Below are 15,361 nucleotides of genomic sequence, written 5' to 3' on the forward strand. Positions count from 1 at the left end.
CCATGGCAAATCAGCAGGTGTAGTATAGCACTGAGGTCATAAGTTCTAGGAGTAGAATTAGACCATTTGGCCCATCGAGTCTACTCAATCATGGCTGATCTATCTCTCCCTCCTAACCCTAATTCTCCTGTCTTCTCCCCATAACCTCTGACACCTGCACTAATCAAGAATCTATCAATCTCTGCCTTAAAAATATCACTGACTTGGCCTCCACAGCCTTGTGTTCTGTGGGAAAGAATTCCATGGATTCACCATCCCCTGACTAAATAAATTATTATCTCCTTCCTCTGAGGTTAATTGGGATACTAGCATACCTCTACCTTTTTTTTAGTTTTGTTTAGAGATACAGCGTGGAAACAGGCCCTTTGGCCCACCATGCCCGCACTGACCAGCAATCCCAGCACATTAACACTATCCTACACATACCAGGGACAACTTTTACATTTATACCAATCCAATTTACCTACATACCTGTACGTCTTTGAAGTGTGGGAGGAAATCAAAGATCTCGGAGAAAATCTACACGGTCACAGAGAGAACATACAACTCCGTACAGACAGCACCTGTAGTCGGGATCGAACCTGGGTCTTCGGCGCTCCAAGCGCTGTAAAGCAGCAACCGTGTTGCTTTTAAAACGCTGAGATACAGGTCAAGAAATTTGGGGATTTGTTAGGTTTCAGGCCCATCAATAGCTTCAATACATTTTACCAATGTTAGATTTTTTTTAAATTCCACATTCTCTCTACACCAGCTATTAAAAAAAACCTATTTAAAAAATCATCTATTTTTTAAAAAATCATATGAATTTTGCAGGAAAGGCACAAATTGATTGTTTATATAATCTGTCATTTCCTTGACCCGCATCTCAAATTTCTGTAAGGAAGCTACGTAATAATAATCTTGACTATTACAAAGATTATATGTAATAATCTTTTCTTTATTACATATCTTTCACATTCTGATTTTAATGTGTTCTATTTTCTTTTTCTGATCCATTTCCTTACCTTTTCCAAAGACTCACCACTTTCTTACGGTCAACTCAAATGTGCAATAAATTTACTAGTCATGACTGTGGCTTGAATTTGTCATTAAAAGTTGCAAAAGAGGGACAAGGTGGATGCAGGGATGATGTTGATTCCGGCAGGGATTCAACTCCAGTATGGGAAGCTTCCTTGATGCTCACGGGTATTTTTCCTTCATCACAGCTATGAGGCAAGTTTTATATAAACCATATATTACGAAGCAGGATTCCATTACACAAGGAAACCGAAAAACATCATATGGACAAGCTCTATGTATTCAATTTACCATAGGAGATGGATTAATAGAAAAAAATAAACAGAGGAATTTAGGCATGCTTTTTTATTTTTTAACACAGAGTTTACAGGGAATGCTGTTGAGGCATATGGTATTAAAGGAGTTGAGAAAACAAGCATTTATATTTCTGTACAGAACATAGGTATGGAAAGAAGATGGGAGGGTGGGGATAGGCCAATTCGGGAGCTCCAAGCCATGGAGAGAGTTTCAACCGCCCCGACATGGGAGTTTCGATCACCCTGACGGGGGCTTTGATCGTCGGCTGCGGGGGCTTTGATCGCCCGGACTGCGGATAGTTTGGCTGCCCCGTCAGCGGGAGAACAAAGAAGAAGAAGTTTGAAATGTATTGCCTTCCATCACAGTGAGGAATGTGGAATCCAATGTGGTGGATATTTATGTTAACTTTTATGTGGTTGTATGTCTTGTTGCTTTTCACTTAGTATGGCTGTGTGGTAATTAAAATTTTATTGTACCTTAACTGGTACATGTGACAATAAACTGACCTTAACCTTGAAACCTTGAGACGCTGAACATAAGAACATAAGAACTAAAAGGAAAAGTATGCTGTAGAAACAAGGAACTTCAGATGCTGGTTTACAAAATAAGACAAAAGTGTTGGAGTAACTCAGCGGGTCAGGCAACATCCCTGGGGAGCATGGAAAGGTGATGTTTCAAGTGAGACCCTTCTCCATAGTATGCTACACTTCCATTCAATAAAGTCATGAGGGATCTCTGACCTCATTCCCACTTTCTTGTACAAATTCCACATTCCCTCATACCCTTCATATTTAAGAATCTATCTTAACCATACTCGCTGACCAAACCTCAGCTTTGTTGAGTAGTGAAATTGAAATCAATAGATGCATAAAATAACCAATTTTTTCTTCTCTCTTTTTCGAGTGGCTGACTCTCTTATTCTGAGAAGATTACCTCTGAATTTTATGACACCCCAGCCAGGGGAAACACAAGCTTCAGATCTACCTTGTTATAAGTGCTGTAAGAGTTTTGTACATTTCATAAGACCACCACAACTTCTAAACTCTGCAGATCGCTGGCCAAGTCTAAATCATCTCTTCTCAAACAACAAACTGGCATCAATTCACAGCATTCTCTTTATCATGTCTAGTCTGAGGTAGGGGTGCCAGATCCATACACAATATTGCCAGTGCAGTCACACTGTTTTATATAATTGGCCAATACTGTATGTCTCTACTTTTATACTGATATCATCTGGCAATTTCAACGAACATTCTGTTTATCTTCCTAATTGCTTAATGTACAAATGATTAATGTACAAATACGCCCAGGTCACTCTGGAAACCAACACCTGTCAATGTCTCACCATATGAAAATACACCGCTTTTTAATTTTCATTCCCCAAAATGGATAGCCTCATTTTGTTCTACATTGTATCCCATTATTCATTCATTTAACTTCTCTATATCCTCCTAAGAACGCTCAGAATTTGCCTTACAGTTCACATTACAACTTAGTATTGCATCATCTGAAAGCATGTAAATGTGATTTTTTATAAAAAGAAAACTGCAACTAAAAGACAGCTTTGCTCTTGGGAATCATACTTCTCAGATATCGATGGCAGAGCTACATTTATGTAAACCAAGTGTTTGACCTTTTACTGGGCTTGCATTCAAAGAATAGTCATTTAGTTGGGTAAAATGTTGACAGTTTCTCAACAAATTGACCCATTTGTCTTATTACAGTACAACATTATACTTTACGGTCTCATATCACTGTGCACTGTTTCTCAATCCTGAATTGCTTGCTAAATCTATGCTTCACTGTATTTTCACTTTTATGAATAGAAAAATCTGTATAATTAGCTTTACTCATTAATTCTGGTTAAGAGAGTGGTGAAGAAAATGTATCTATAAGTAGGGGCAATAACACAAGAAAATCAAGACGGGAATCAATACCACTATCAATAATCTTCTCCAGGCTTCTTCTTCTCTACCAGCTCCCAATAGTCTAATGTTTTAAACTAAAAAAAATCTACTCTTCTTTAAATACTTTCAGCGATTGTGCCTCCACAACCTTCAGGGGCAGAGATCTCCTTTGAATCAACACCCTCTGTGAGATGAATTTCTTGCATGCCACAGTATTCAATAACCGCCCACGTATCATTGGATGATTAATGGGAACCGATGAGTCAGAGTACAGGAGGGAGATGGAAAATCTGATTGCATGATGCCAGAACAATAATATTGCTCTCAACATTGGTCAGACCTAGGAGCTGATTGTTGACTCAGGAAGGCGATAGTTGGGGATCTCATCGATGGGATGGCAGTGGAGAGAGTCAACAGCTTCAAGTTCCTGGATGTATATATCTCTGCATTCAGCATATTGATGCTATCACAAAGAATGCTCATCGACACCTCTACATTCTTATAAGATTGAGGAGATTTGGTCTGTCACTAAATATTATATCAAACTTCAACAGGTGTAAGATGGAGAGTATACTGATTGGTTGCATCACAGCCTAGTTTGGTAACTTGAACGTCTAGAACAAAAGAGGCCACAGAAAGTGATGGACATTGCCTAGTCCATCATGGGCTTGGACCTTCCCACCATCAAAGGGATCTTAAAAATGCCGCTAATATCATCAAGAAATACACCACCCTCGCCATGCTAACATCTTGCTACTACCATCAGAAAGAAGGTACATGAGACTGAATATTGAGAATTCCAGGTTCAAGATGAACTTCATCCCAATAAAAACCAGGCTGTTAAACACTGCACAACATTAATGAATACCTCTACAGCAATGATCTACTATGGATTTTGTTTTGGTTGCCCAAAAGACTTAAGGGCCTATCCCACCAGCAGGCGATTGCATGCGTCTAGCGCGACCAAATGTGGTCACTTGAGGCATACGGCCTCGTGGGGCCGGTCCCACTCCGATCGCCGGAGGCGTATGGAGTTGTGCAGGGCTGGTCCCTACATCGCGCGGGGTTTCAAAAATCTTGCACTGTCCGAAGGTGCATTGAGGGCGTACGCAGCGCCTCGACGGGCGTACGCAACGTCTTGACATCGTACGCAGCGTTGTGGCGTTGCGTGATGACGTCACTGCCCGACACTGTGCGACGTCCAAATTCAGTCGGCCCGTCTCCTGCCCAGCTGATTGGTGAGTATGATGTCGGGACCAGCCCCGCACAACTCCATACGCCTCCGCTGTTCAAATTGGGACCGGCCCGCGAGGCCGTATGCCTCAAGCGACCACGTTTGGTCGCGCTAGACGCATGCAATCACATGCTGGTGGGACAGGCCCTTTAGGAACTGCAGATGCTGTTTTACACCGAAGATAGACACAAAATACTGGAGTAACTCAGCAAGTCACACAGTATCTCGGGAGAAAGGGAATAGGTCGAAACCCTACTGAGACTGAGATTCAGAGGGGAAATAAACTGGAGGCATTAAAAGGTTCAGAACAAATCAGAGCTGGCTCTGATGACCAAGGAAAGGTGGAGCCCACAACGGTCCGTTGTTGGCTGTGGAAGAGGTGGTAATTAAGGGATGCAAGGACATGAATAGTGAAACTAGTAAGGTGACTACGGGGGTGGGGTAGAGAGAGAGGGAATGCAGGGGTTACTTGAAATTAGAGAAATCAATCTTTATACTGCTGGGTGGTAAGCTGCCCAAGCGAAATATGAGGTGCTGTTCCTCCAATTTGCATGTGGCCTCAATCTAACAGTGGAGGATGCCCAGGACAGAAAGGTCAGTGTCGGAATGGGAAGGGGAGTTAAAATGTTTGGCAACCAGGGAATCACGTTGGCCTAGGCGGACTGAGTGTAGGTGATCAGCTAAATGATCGCCCAGACTGAGCTTGGTCTCGCCGATATACAGGAGTCCATATCGAGAACAATGCATACAGTAGATGAGGTTGGGGGAGGTGCAAGTGAACCTCTGCCTTACCTGAAAGGACTAACAGGGTCCCTGGATGGACTCGAGGGTGAAGGTATATGGACGGGTACTGCATCTCTTGCAGTTGCAAGGGAAAGTACCTGGGAGGGGTGGTTTGGGCGGGAAGGGATGAGTGAACCAGGGAATTGTGGAGGGAACGGTCTCTGCGGAAAGCGGAAAGGGGAGAAGATTGTAAGATGTGACTAGCACTATTATGATACTGATTATTAACTAATTGTATTATTGATTATTGTATATTTATTTCTATGTTATTGCATTAATGGGCCTGCTGAAATGCAGCGAATAAGAATTTAATTGTTCCAATGTTGGAACATTTGACAATTAAACACATTTGACAGAGTACAGTCTACCCTGATTATTATGGACCTCTTTCTCTTTAAGAACACAGGCTGCTTGTTACACTACGGAAATTAACAGGCAATTGTTTTGATTGATACTTGTGCAATGATACTCTATTAAACAATGTAACAAACAGCCTTTAGTATTTTTAGCTTGCGGTAACAAAAATACATTTTTAGCTGTTAAAAATAACAACCCGTTGTTTCACAGAGTGACTGCTTGGTGGTTGGAGTGAATCCCTTACTTGGTTGTAGTTGAAAACAGAAATAACAGACACCTAATGTTATAAAGAGGGTTATCTGCATTATGCAGGGTAGTGCGTGGCTTTACTTATCAAAACAGAGGTGGCCTAATATGCATTATGTAGAGCATGTCCAAATCCAAAGCAATGGATCCTCACCTTGCAACTTGGAGAGAGATGATTAATCATTGACCGGCTCTAAGTCATTTACTTTCAGCATAATGAGAGATAATACCGTTTCTCAGCCTTGAAGATAGCACAGTTGCTGATGTAATCACAATGCCCATTAAGGAGAGGGAGCATAATTGTCTCCCGTTGCATAAGGGGGCAGAAGGTTAACTACACTCTAAGGTAATGTAAGCTTTAATATTCTATTCCCAACCTTTAGCCTCTGCCATGATGAACACAGAAACATCTATTACAAATGGTTGCTTTAGCTTGTGCAGTAATAACCTGATGCATTAATGTTAAAACAATCTTGGTCACACTTAATACAAAAGCAAGAATTACATGAAGTTTAATCTATGCATGCCGTACATAGCAAATCCCTGCTCATTTGAAGAGCCCTTTTCCATTGGAGAATGGGTTTGACAAGATCAATTCCTCACAGATAATGACCAAGGACAACAGTTGCTTCAACCCCAATACAATTCCATATAGAGTACATCCCCTCTGGCAATGGTAAGGCACTCAGGTGTAAATGTCAGCAGTGCCTCCATGCCACCAGAGACATTGAAAGATAACCTTTAAAGGCAACATTGCCGATCACATGGTTTGTTGCCTGCTTTACAGCAAGAACCCCTTTGGCTACCTCTCAGATTCTACAAAAGGACATTTTGCCAGCAGCTCAACAGAAGAGAATTATTTATAGCTTCACTCAACTCACCTGGATCAAAGAAATGGTGGAAATTGGCGCCGTAATGGACAAGCTGCTAGTGCACTTGAAGGCACTAGCGATATTGCGATCTCCCGCAGCTGCAGGAGCCCCCGACTGTCAATGATCCCTCGATTGCTGGAGAACACCCGAGCCGACTGAGGATCACAGGTAATGTACTTGGAAACACCGGGAAGACCTCTGGAGCCGAAGGGCAGGATCTTCCAGGAGCAACGGAGCTGGAGCTGCCGACTGTAAAGGAATCCCCGATCGCAATGGAGCTGGAGCTGCTGTCTGTAAGGGAAGTTCCAGCGCAGGTTCACAGAAACAGCAGGTACAGTAAACACAGAACCTGGAAACAACGGAGAGGCCTCCATTGTGTCCAGAAATGTGGCCGATGGGCAGGACCAGGTCAGACTGAAGCGCTGGGGACTTCGACCCCCTCTCCCATCCTACTGGCCAATGTACAGTCCCTTGAAAACAAAGTAGAGGACTTAAGGACTTCATCAACTCCCACGCCCTGCCCGACTGAGCCTCCAACCTCATCGTTCCCCAGCCCCGCACGGCCCGTTTTTACCTTCTCCCCAAAATCCACAAACCTGACTGTCCCGGTAGACCCATTGTCTCTGCCTGTTCGTGCCCTACCGAACTCATCTCCACATCCCTTGACTCCATCCTATCCCCCTTGGTAAAATCCCTTCCTACCTATGTTCAAGACACCTCAGACACTCTCTGCCACCTCCGCGCATTCCATTCTCTAGGCCCTCACCCCCTCATCTTCACCATGGACGTCCAGTCACTCTACACCTCTATGCCCCACTAGGATGGCCTCAAAGCCCTCCGTTCTTCCTCGACCAGAGGAGCAACCTATACCCAGCCACAGACACTCTCCTCCGCCTAGCGGAGCTGGTCTTTACCCTCAATAACTTCACATTTGACTCCTCCCATTTCCTCCAAATACAAGGCGTAGCTATGGGCACATGCATGGGCCCCAGCTACACCTGCCTCTTTGTCGGGTATGTCGAACAATCCTTGTTCAATACGTACCAGGGCCCCATCTCTGACCTCTACCTCCGTTACATCGACGACTTTGGGGCCACCTCCTGCACCCACACACAACTGACTGACTTCATCCACTTCACCAACAACTTCCATCCGGCACTCAAATACACCTGGACTATTTCCGACACTTCCCTACCATTCCTTGACCTCACTATCTCCATCGCAGGTGATAGACTTCTGACCGACATCCACTATAAACCCACTGACTCCCATGGCTATCTGGACTACACTTCTTCCCACCCTGCATCCTGTAAGGACTCCATCCCCTACTCCCAATTCCTCCGCCTACGCCGCATCTGCTCCCAGGATAAGGCGTTCCACACCAGGGCATCTGAAATGTCCTCATTCTTCAGGGAACTGGGGTTCCCCTCCTCCACCATAGATGAGGCTCGCACCAGGGTCTCTTCCATACCCCGCAACACTGCTCTCTCTCCCCATCCCTGCACTCGCAACAAGGGCAGAGTCCCCCTAGTCCTCACCTTTCACCCCACCAGCCGTCACATACAACAAATAATCCTCCGTCATTTTCGCCACCTCCAACGTGACCCCACCACTCGCCACATCTTCCCATCTCCCCCATTTCTGCCTTCCGCAAAGACCGCTCCCTCCGCAACTCCCTTGTCAATTCTTCCCTTCCCTCCCGTACCACCCCATCCCCGGGCACTTTCCGTTGCAACCGCAAGAAATGCAACACCTGTCCCTTTACCTCCCCCCTCGACTCCATTCAAGGACCCAAGCAGTCCTTCCAGGTGCGACAGAGGTTCACCTGTATCTCCTCCAACCTCATCTACTGCATCCGCTGCTCTAGATGTCAGCTGATCTACATTGGTGAGACTAAGCGGAGGTTGGGCGATCGCTTCGCCCAACACCTCCGCTCGGTCCGCAATAACCAACCTGACCTCCCGGTGGCTCAGCACTTCAACTCCCCCTCCCATTCCCAATCCGACCTCTCTGTCCTGGGTCTCCTCCATTGCCAGAGTGAGCAACACCGGAAATTGGAGGAACAGCACCTCATATTTCGCTTGGGGAGTCTGCATCCTGCGGGCATGAACATCGAATTCTCCCAATTTTGTTAGCCCTTGCTGTCTCCTCCCCTTCCTCAGCCCTCGGGCTGTCTCCTCCCATCCCCCAGCCCTCGGGCTCCTCCTCCTCCTTTTTCCTTCCTTCTCCCTGCCACCCCCTATCAGTCTGAAGAAGGGTTTCGGCCCGAAACGTTACCTATTTCCTTCGCTCCATAGATGCTGCTGTACTCGCTGAGTTTCTCCAGCATTTTTGTGTACTTAAGGGCAAGGCTGCTTTACCAAACAAAGCTGAGGGAATGCTCTGTGTTCTGTTTCACAGAGACATGGCTCACCCCCCAAACTCAGCAGTCCAGCCTGAATGTTTCTCCATCCATAGCATGGACCGTACCCTGGCATCTGGGAAAGGGAGGGGAGGGGGCATCTGCCTCATGGTCAACTCTGTGTGGTGCTCAGTCGTGGCAGTCCTATCCAACTCCTGCTCTCTACACCTGGAACACCTGGCTGTGCAGTGCCGTACCTTTTACCTACCAAGGGAATTCACCTCCATCATCCTGACTGCGGTCTACATCCCACCCCAGGCTGATGTTCACCTGGCACTGGGAAAGCTGCACGCCGTGGTCAACAAGCACCTGACGGCTTACCCCGAAACGTTTACCACCATTGCCGGGGACTTCAACAAAGCCAACCTGAAGAAATCGCTCCCTAACTTCCATCAACATGTCTCCTGCAGCACCAGAAAATCAAACACCCTCGACCACTGTTACACGACCATCAAAGACGCCTATCGCACTATCCCTCGCAGAGGTCTACAAGAAGTCCAGATACGACCTTGGTAAGGCCATCAAAAAGGTCAAAAGAGACTACTGCTCCAAGCTGGAGGATGAGACGGATGTTCTGCAACTGTGGCAGAATGCCATAATCTCCTACAAGGCAAAATCAAGAGGCAGCTCAATTGTCAGCGAAGCGTCCCTGCCTGACGAGCTCAATGCGTTTTACGCATGCTTTGTTAGGGAGAACACTGATGTACCTTCCCAAGCTCCCATTCGCCGTGATGGTATTTAAGTCACAGTTACAGAAGTCGACGTCAGAAGATCCTTCAGGTGGGTGAACCCTTGGAAAGCGCCTGGATCTGATTGTATACCTGGCCGTGTTATAAAAACCTGTGCGGACCAATTGGCTGGGGTTTTTACGGACATTTTCAACCTCTCATTTCTGAAGTCTTAGATTCCCACCTGCTTTAAAAGGGGATCAATAATACTGGTGCCCAAGAAGAGCAAGATGACGTGCCTCAATGACTCTCGACCAGCAGCTCTAACGTCTTTGAGATGTTGATTATGGCACATATCAACTCCTACCTCGACAAGAACCTCAACCCACTGCAGTTCGCTTACCGCCACAACAGATCAATGGTGGATGTGATCTCACTGGCTCTCCACTACGCTCTGGACCACTTGGAAAACAAAAACTCATATGTCAGGCTGTTATTCATTAACTACAGCTCGGTGTTTAACACCATCATTCCCTCCAAGCTGGTTACCAAGCTCTCAGATCTGAGTCTTTGCGCATCCTTCTGCAATTGGATCCTCGACTACCTCATCCACAGACCACAGTCTGTCCGTATTGGTGGAAATGTGTCAGCCTCGATAACAATCAGCACGGGGGCACCTCAAGGCTGCGTGCTCAGTCCCTGCTATACTCACTCTGTATTCATGACTGTGTAGCTGGACATAGTGCGAACACAGTCAAGTTCACCGACGACACCACTGTTGTGGGACGAATCACTGATGGTGACGAGTCAGGGTATAGAAGTGAGATCAATCGATTGACCAAATGATGCCAGCACAATAACCTGGCTCTCAACACCAGCAAAACCAAGGAACTGATTGTGGACTTTGGAAGGGGTAGGATAGGGACCCACAATCCTGTTTATATCAAAGGGACAATGGTGGAAAGGATCAAGAACTTCAAATTCCTGGGCGAGCATATTTCCGAAGATCTTTCCTGGTCCCTGCACACTGAGGCAAGAAAACACATCAGCGCCTCTACTTCCTGAGAAGATTACGGAGAGTTGGTATGTCAAAGAGGACTCTCTCAAACTTCTACAGGTGCACAGTAGAGAGCATGCTGACTGGTTGCATCGTGGCTTGTTTCGGCAACTTTAGCGTCCAGGAACGGAAAAGAATGCAGAAAGTTGTGACCGCTGCCCTGTCCATGGCTCTGACCTCCCCACCATCAAAGGGATCTATTGCAGACACTGCCTCAAAAAGGCTGCCAACATCATCAGGGACCCACACCATCCTAGCCACACACTCATCTCTCTGCTGCCATCAGGTCAAAGGTACAGGAGCCTGAAATCTGGTACGTCCAGGTTCAGGAACAGATTCTTCCCCACAGCCATCAGGCTATTGAACTCGCCATCAAACAAACTCTGAACTATAACAGCCTATTGCACTTTATCTGTTTATTTATGTGTATGTATGGTCTATGCTATAAAGACACACTGAACTCTTCTGTATTTATGCTTACAATACTCTGTTGTGCTGCAGCAAGCAAGAATGTCATTGTCCTATCTGGGACACATGACAATGAACTCTCTTGACTTGACTCTTGACATATCAAAGTGATGCAGCCTGCAGTGGCACGGAATTTCAGAGAAGTGGCAGAGACTTTGCTGGCCAGGATGCCCCTGCAACACCAACTCAGTGGTGCCTCCAGGGCAATGGGCCTTTATTGTTTGTGCCAGCAATGTGTCACTCTGCTCTGCTTTTTCCTATCTTCTTCCAAACGCTATGCCACACCCTTCCTATTTACACATATTCTACTCACATTTTTCCCATCGAAATGATAAACATTTCCCTTCGAATTCCAACCTATATTTCTGAAGTTATTCATGCTTTAAAGTTTCAAAAAAAGCCAAAACCGCTTTCTCAGAGAGCGTCCAGTGATGATGTCACAATGACTCTCACACTACACCAATCACAATAGGCTCTGAAGCCCCCTGCCGACATCAATGACATCACAATGGGACATTGCCAACGGTAACAATGGCCTCTCAAGCTGGCTGCCTCTCACAGTGCACCATCACAAGCCCTGGCGCTGCCCTACGACCTGGGTAGGTCCTGGGGAAGGGAATGGGAGTGAGGGCAGGAGGATGAGGGAAATGAGGAGGACGGAGATGGTGTAGGTTCTTTACCCCCCTCCCTCTCTGCATCTCTCCCTCTCTACCCTCTCCCCTACCCTCCCTCTCCCCTCCCTCTCCCTCTCAACCCCCCCCCCCTCACTACCCCCTCCCTCTCTACCCCCTCCCTCTCTACCTCCTCCCCCTCTAACCCCCTCCTTCTCTGCCGCCACTCCCTCTCTAACCCCTCCCTCTCTACCCACCCTCCCTCTCTACCACCCCTCCCTCTCTGCCCCACCCCCCCCCTCCCTCTCTACCCCCCTCCCTCTCTAAGGAGTGATGAGTATTGGGACATAGAAACATAGAAACATAGAAAATAGGTGCAGGAGGAGGCCATTCGGCCCTTCGAGCCAGCACCGCCATTCATTGTGATCATGGCTGATTGTCCCCTATCAATAACCCATGCCTGCCTTCTCCCCATATCCCTTGACTCCACTAGCCCCTAGAGCTCTATCTAACTCTCTCTTAAATCCATCCAGTGACTTGGCCCTCTGTGGCAGGGAATTCCATAAATTCACAATTCTCTGGGTGGAAACGTTTTTTCTCACCTCAGTCTTAAATGACCTCCCCTTTATTCTAAGACTGTGGCCCCTGGTTCTGGACTCGCCCAACATTGGGAACATTTTTCCTGCATCTAGCTTGTCCAGTCCTCTGGGGGAGTGGTGGAATATTGCGTTCAGGGACCAGCCCTTCCCCGTGACGCCACACCCCCCCCCCTCCCCCACTCGCGTTGGGGGACGGGACCCAACGGGTCCCACTTGGTCTAGTTTGTTTTAAATTTTGGACTTGAAAGATACAAGATGGTGCTTAAAACATGGTGACACTTGTGTACAGACTCAGTATGGTCTTCTATCATATATTTTATACTTAGAATGATTGTGCCTAATGTATAGCAGGATTGTCACTGAACTGTATGCAAAAATAATAAATTCACTGTACTAAGCTACATGTGACAATAAAGTGCCCATAAACCATTATCTTAAGAATATACTTCTGAAGTGAGTAAATAAATTCCATATAGTTATTGAGATTAAGATTTCCACACTTAAAAGGATCAACAAGTTTAATTGTGAGTTCCGTGTAAGAAAGAACTTCAGATGCTGGTAAAATCAAAGGTAGACACAAAATGCTGGAGTATCTCAGCGGGTGAGGCAGCATATATGGAGAAAAATGTATGGGCGACGTTTCGGGTCGAGACCCTTCTTTAGACTGATGTCAAAGGAGGGGGTGGGACAAACATAGAATGTAGGCAGTGACAATAAGACTAGTGGAAGAACTGGGATGGGAAGGAGAAGGAGAGAGAAAGCAAGGGCTACCTGAAGTTAGAGAAGTCAATGCTGGGGTGTAAACTACCCTAGCGAAATATGAGATGCCGTTTCCCCAATTTGCGCTGGGCTTCACTCTCACAATGGAGAAGGCCCAGGACAGAGAGGTCAGATTGGGAATAGGAGGGGGAGTTGAAGTGCTGGGCCTCCGGGAGATCAGATAGGTTAAGAGGACTGAGCGGAGGTGTTCAGTGAAACGATCGCCGAGCCTGTGCTTGGTCTGGCCGATGTAGAGAAGTTGATACCTGGAACAACAGATTCACTAGATGAGGTTGGAGGCGGTGCAAGTGAACCTCTGCCTCACCTGGAAAGACTGTTTAGGTCCTTGGATGGAGTTGAGGGGGGAGGTAAAGGGACAGGTGTTGCATCTCCTGCGTTTGCAGGGGAAAGCATCTGGGGAAGAGGTGGTTTGGGTGGGAAGGGACGAGTTGACCAGGGAGTTACGGAGGGAACAGTCTCTGCGGAAAGTAGATGGGGATGGGGTTGTGAGTACTATTACTATACATCATATTGACTGTCACTTGACTTGTAAAATCAACCCAGGCAACACATCTGACAAGCTAATTGATTGCAAGTTTATTTTGTCATTCTATTGCTGAAGCCCAACATGATGCTTAATGAAAGAAACTTATTTACTAAACGAAACTGTTATTAGGTTCTTTGCCTCAATATCCATCAGCCGTACCATGTGCTCCCTGATAGGTTATAAGCAGCTCCTTTAGAACGAAGGAGTTATGCAACCTGCCACACAACATGCAGTGAAGATTTTCCTATGATCGTTGACCACAGCTTGAATATTGAGGGAGTGGAAATGTTTGCAGATCATCATCTGGGTAGGAAGGAACTGCAGATGCTGGTTTAAACTGAAAATAAACACAAAAAGCTGGAGTAACTCAGCAGGACAGGCAGGACAGGCATCTCAGGAGAGAAGGAATGGGTGATGTTTTGGGTCGAGATTCTTCTTCAGAGCTCTGGATTTCAGTTGGAAAATGTATGTGAGTGCAGCTAATGATGACCTGAACACTTGGGAATTTGATGATCTTGACAAATTCTTCTTGAGCATCTGCCTGAAAGGAAGTCACTTCTCAGAGAGTATGGAGTGTTAATTGTCTCAGTGGGAAGCTACAAAATGGGAGCATCTGCACAGCCTACAATATAATAAATTTTATTACGGACTCAAGGTCCAGACAAGGGGCAACATTACATTAACAATGCATTGCATATTAAATATCATAAAATACATATAAAATCTTATTATATCACATAAAAACATCATAATTTATATATTTATTTAAAAACACAATACACAAGTTAAAAATCCAGATTAAAAGAATGATCAATGTCCTACAACGAGACAATGATACCAGTTTCTCCACAACTGGTATTCGTAGCGTGTAGTGCTAACCCTTATGTTTGACAAGGCCACAATAAGCACATTTTTAGAGTCATTTATCCTGCAAATGAATTTATACATGTGATGTCTTAGGATAGCTTCTAAAGTACTGACTCCTGCAGCCACAAACATATTACTGGCACTACACCATCTAGGTTGCCTTAGCAAGCAGTGTTCTCATGGCATCGTTATATGCCACCTTTAGTCTCGGCATACTTGTCTTTCCATAGTTCGACCACAGGTGCGCAGAGTAGAGTGGTGTGCAGTATGCTCTAAATAGCGACATCTTCACCACATCTGCACACGCACCAAATTTACGCAAGAGAATATTCGCCTGTACATACAGCATGCATCGTTGCCTATAAATATCCTCATCATCTGTCATTTGTTCTGTAATAATATGCCCTAGATATTTTACCTTATTACAGACACTAAGATTATTGTCAGACAATTTAAAATCAGGATATTTTAGACATTTATCCTCTTTGGTTCTACAGATCATAACAGCACTCTTACTAGCATTATATTTAATGTCATGTTCCACACCATACACAGAACATATAGTAAGGAGCTGCTGGAGACCAGCGCTAGATGGACTAAAGACCACAAGATCATCTGCATACATAATATGGTTCACTAAAATATTACCAATCACGCACCCAGTGTTACAG

This window comes from Amblyraja radiata, chromosome 1 (genome assembly GCF_010909765.2).
Source record: "Amblyraja radiata isolate CabotCenter1 chromosome 1, sAmbRad1.1.pri, whole genome shotgun sequence".
In the NCBI taxonomy this organism is placed as follows: Eukaryota; Metazoa; Chordata; class Chondrichthyes; order Rajiformes; family Rajidae; genus Amblyraja; species Amblyraja radiata.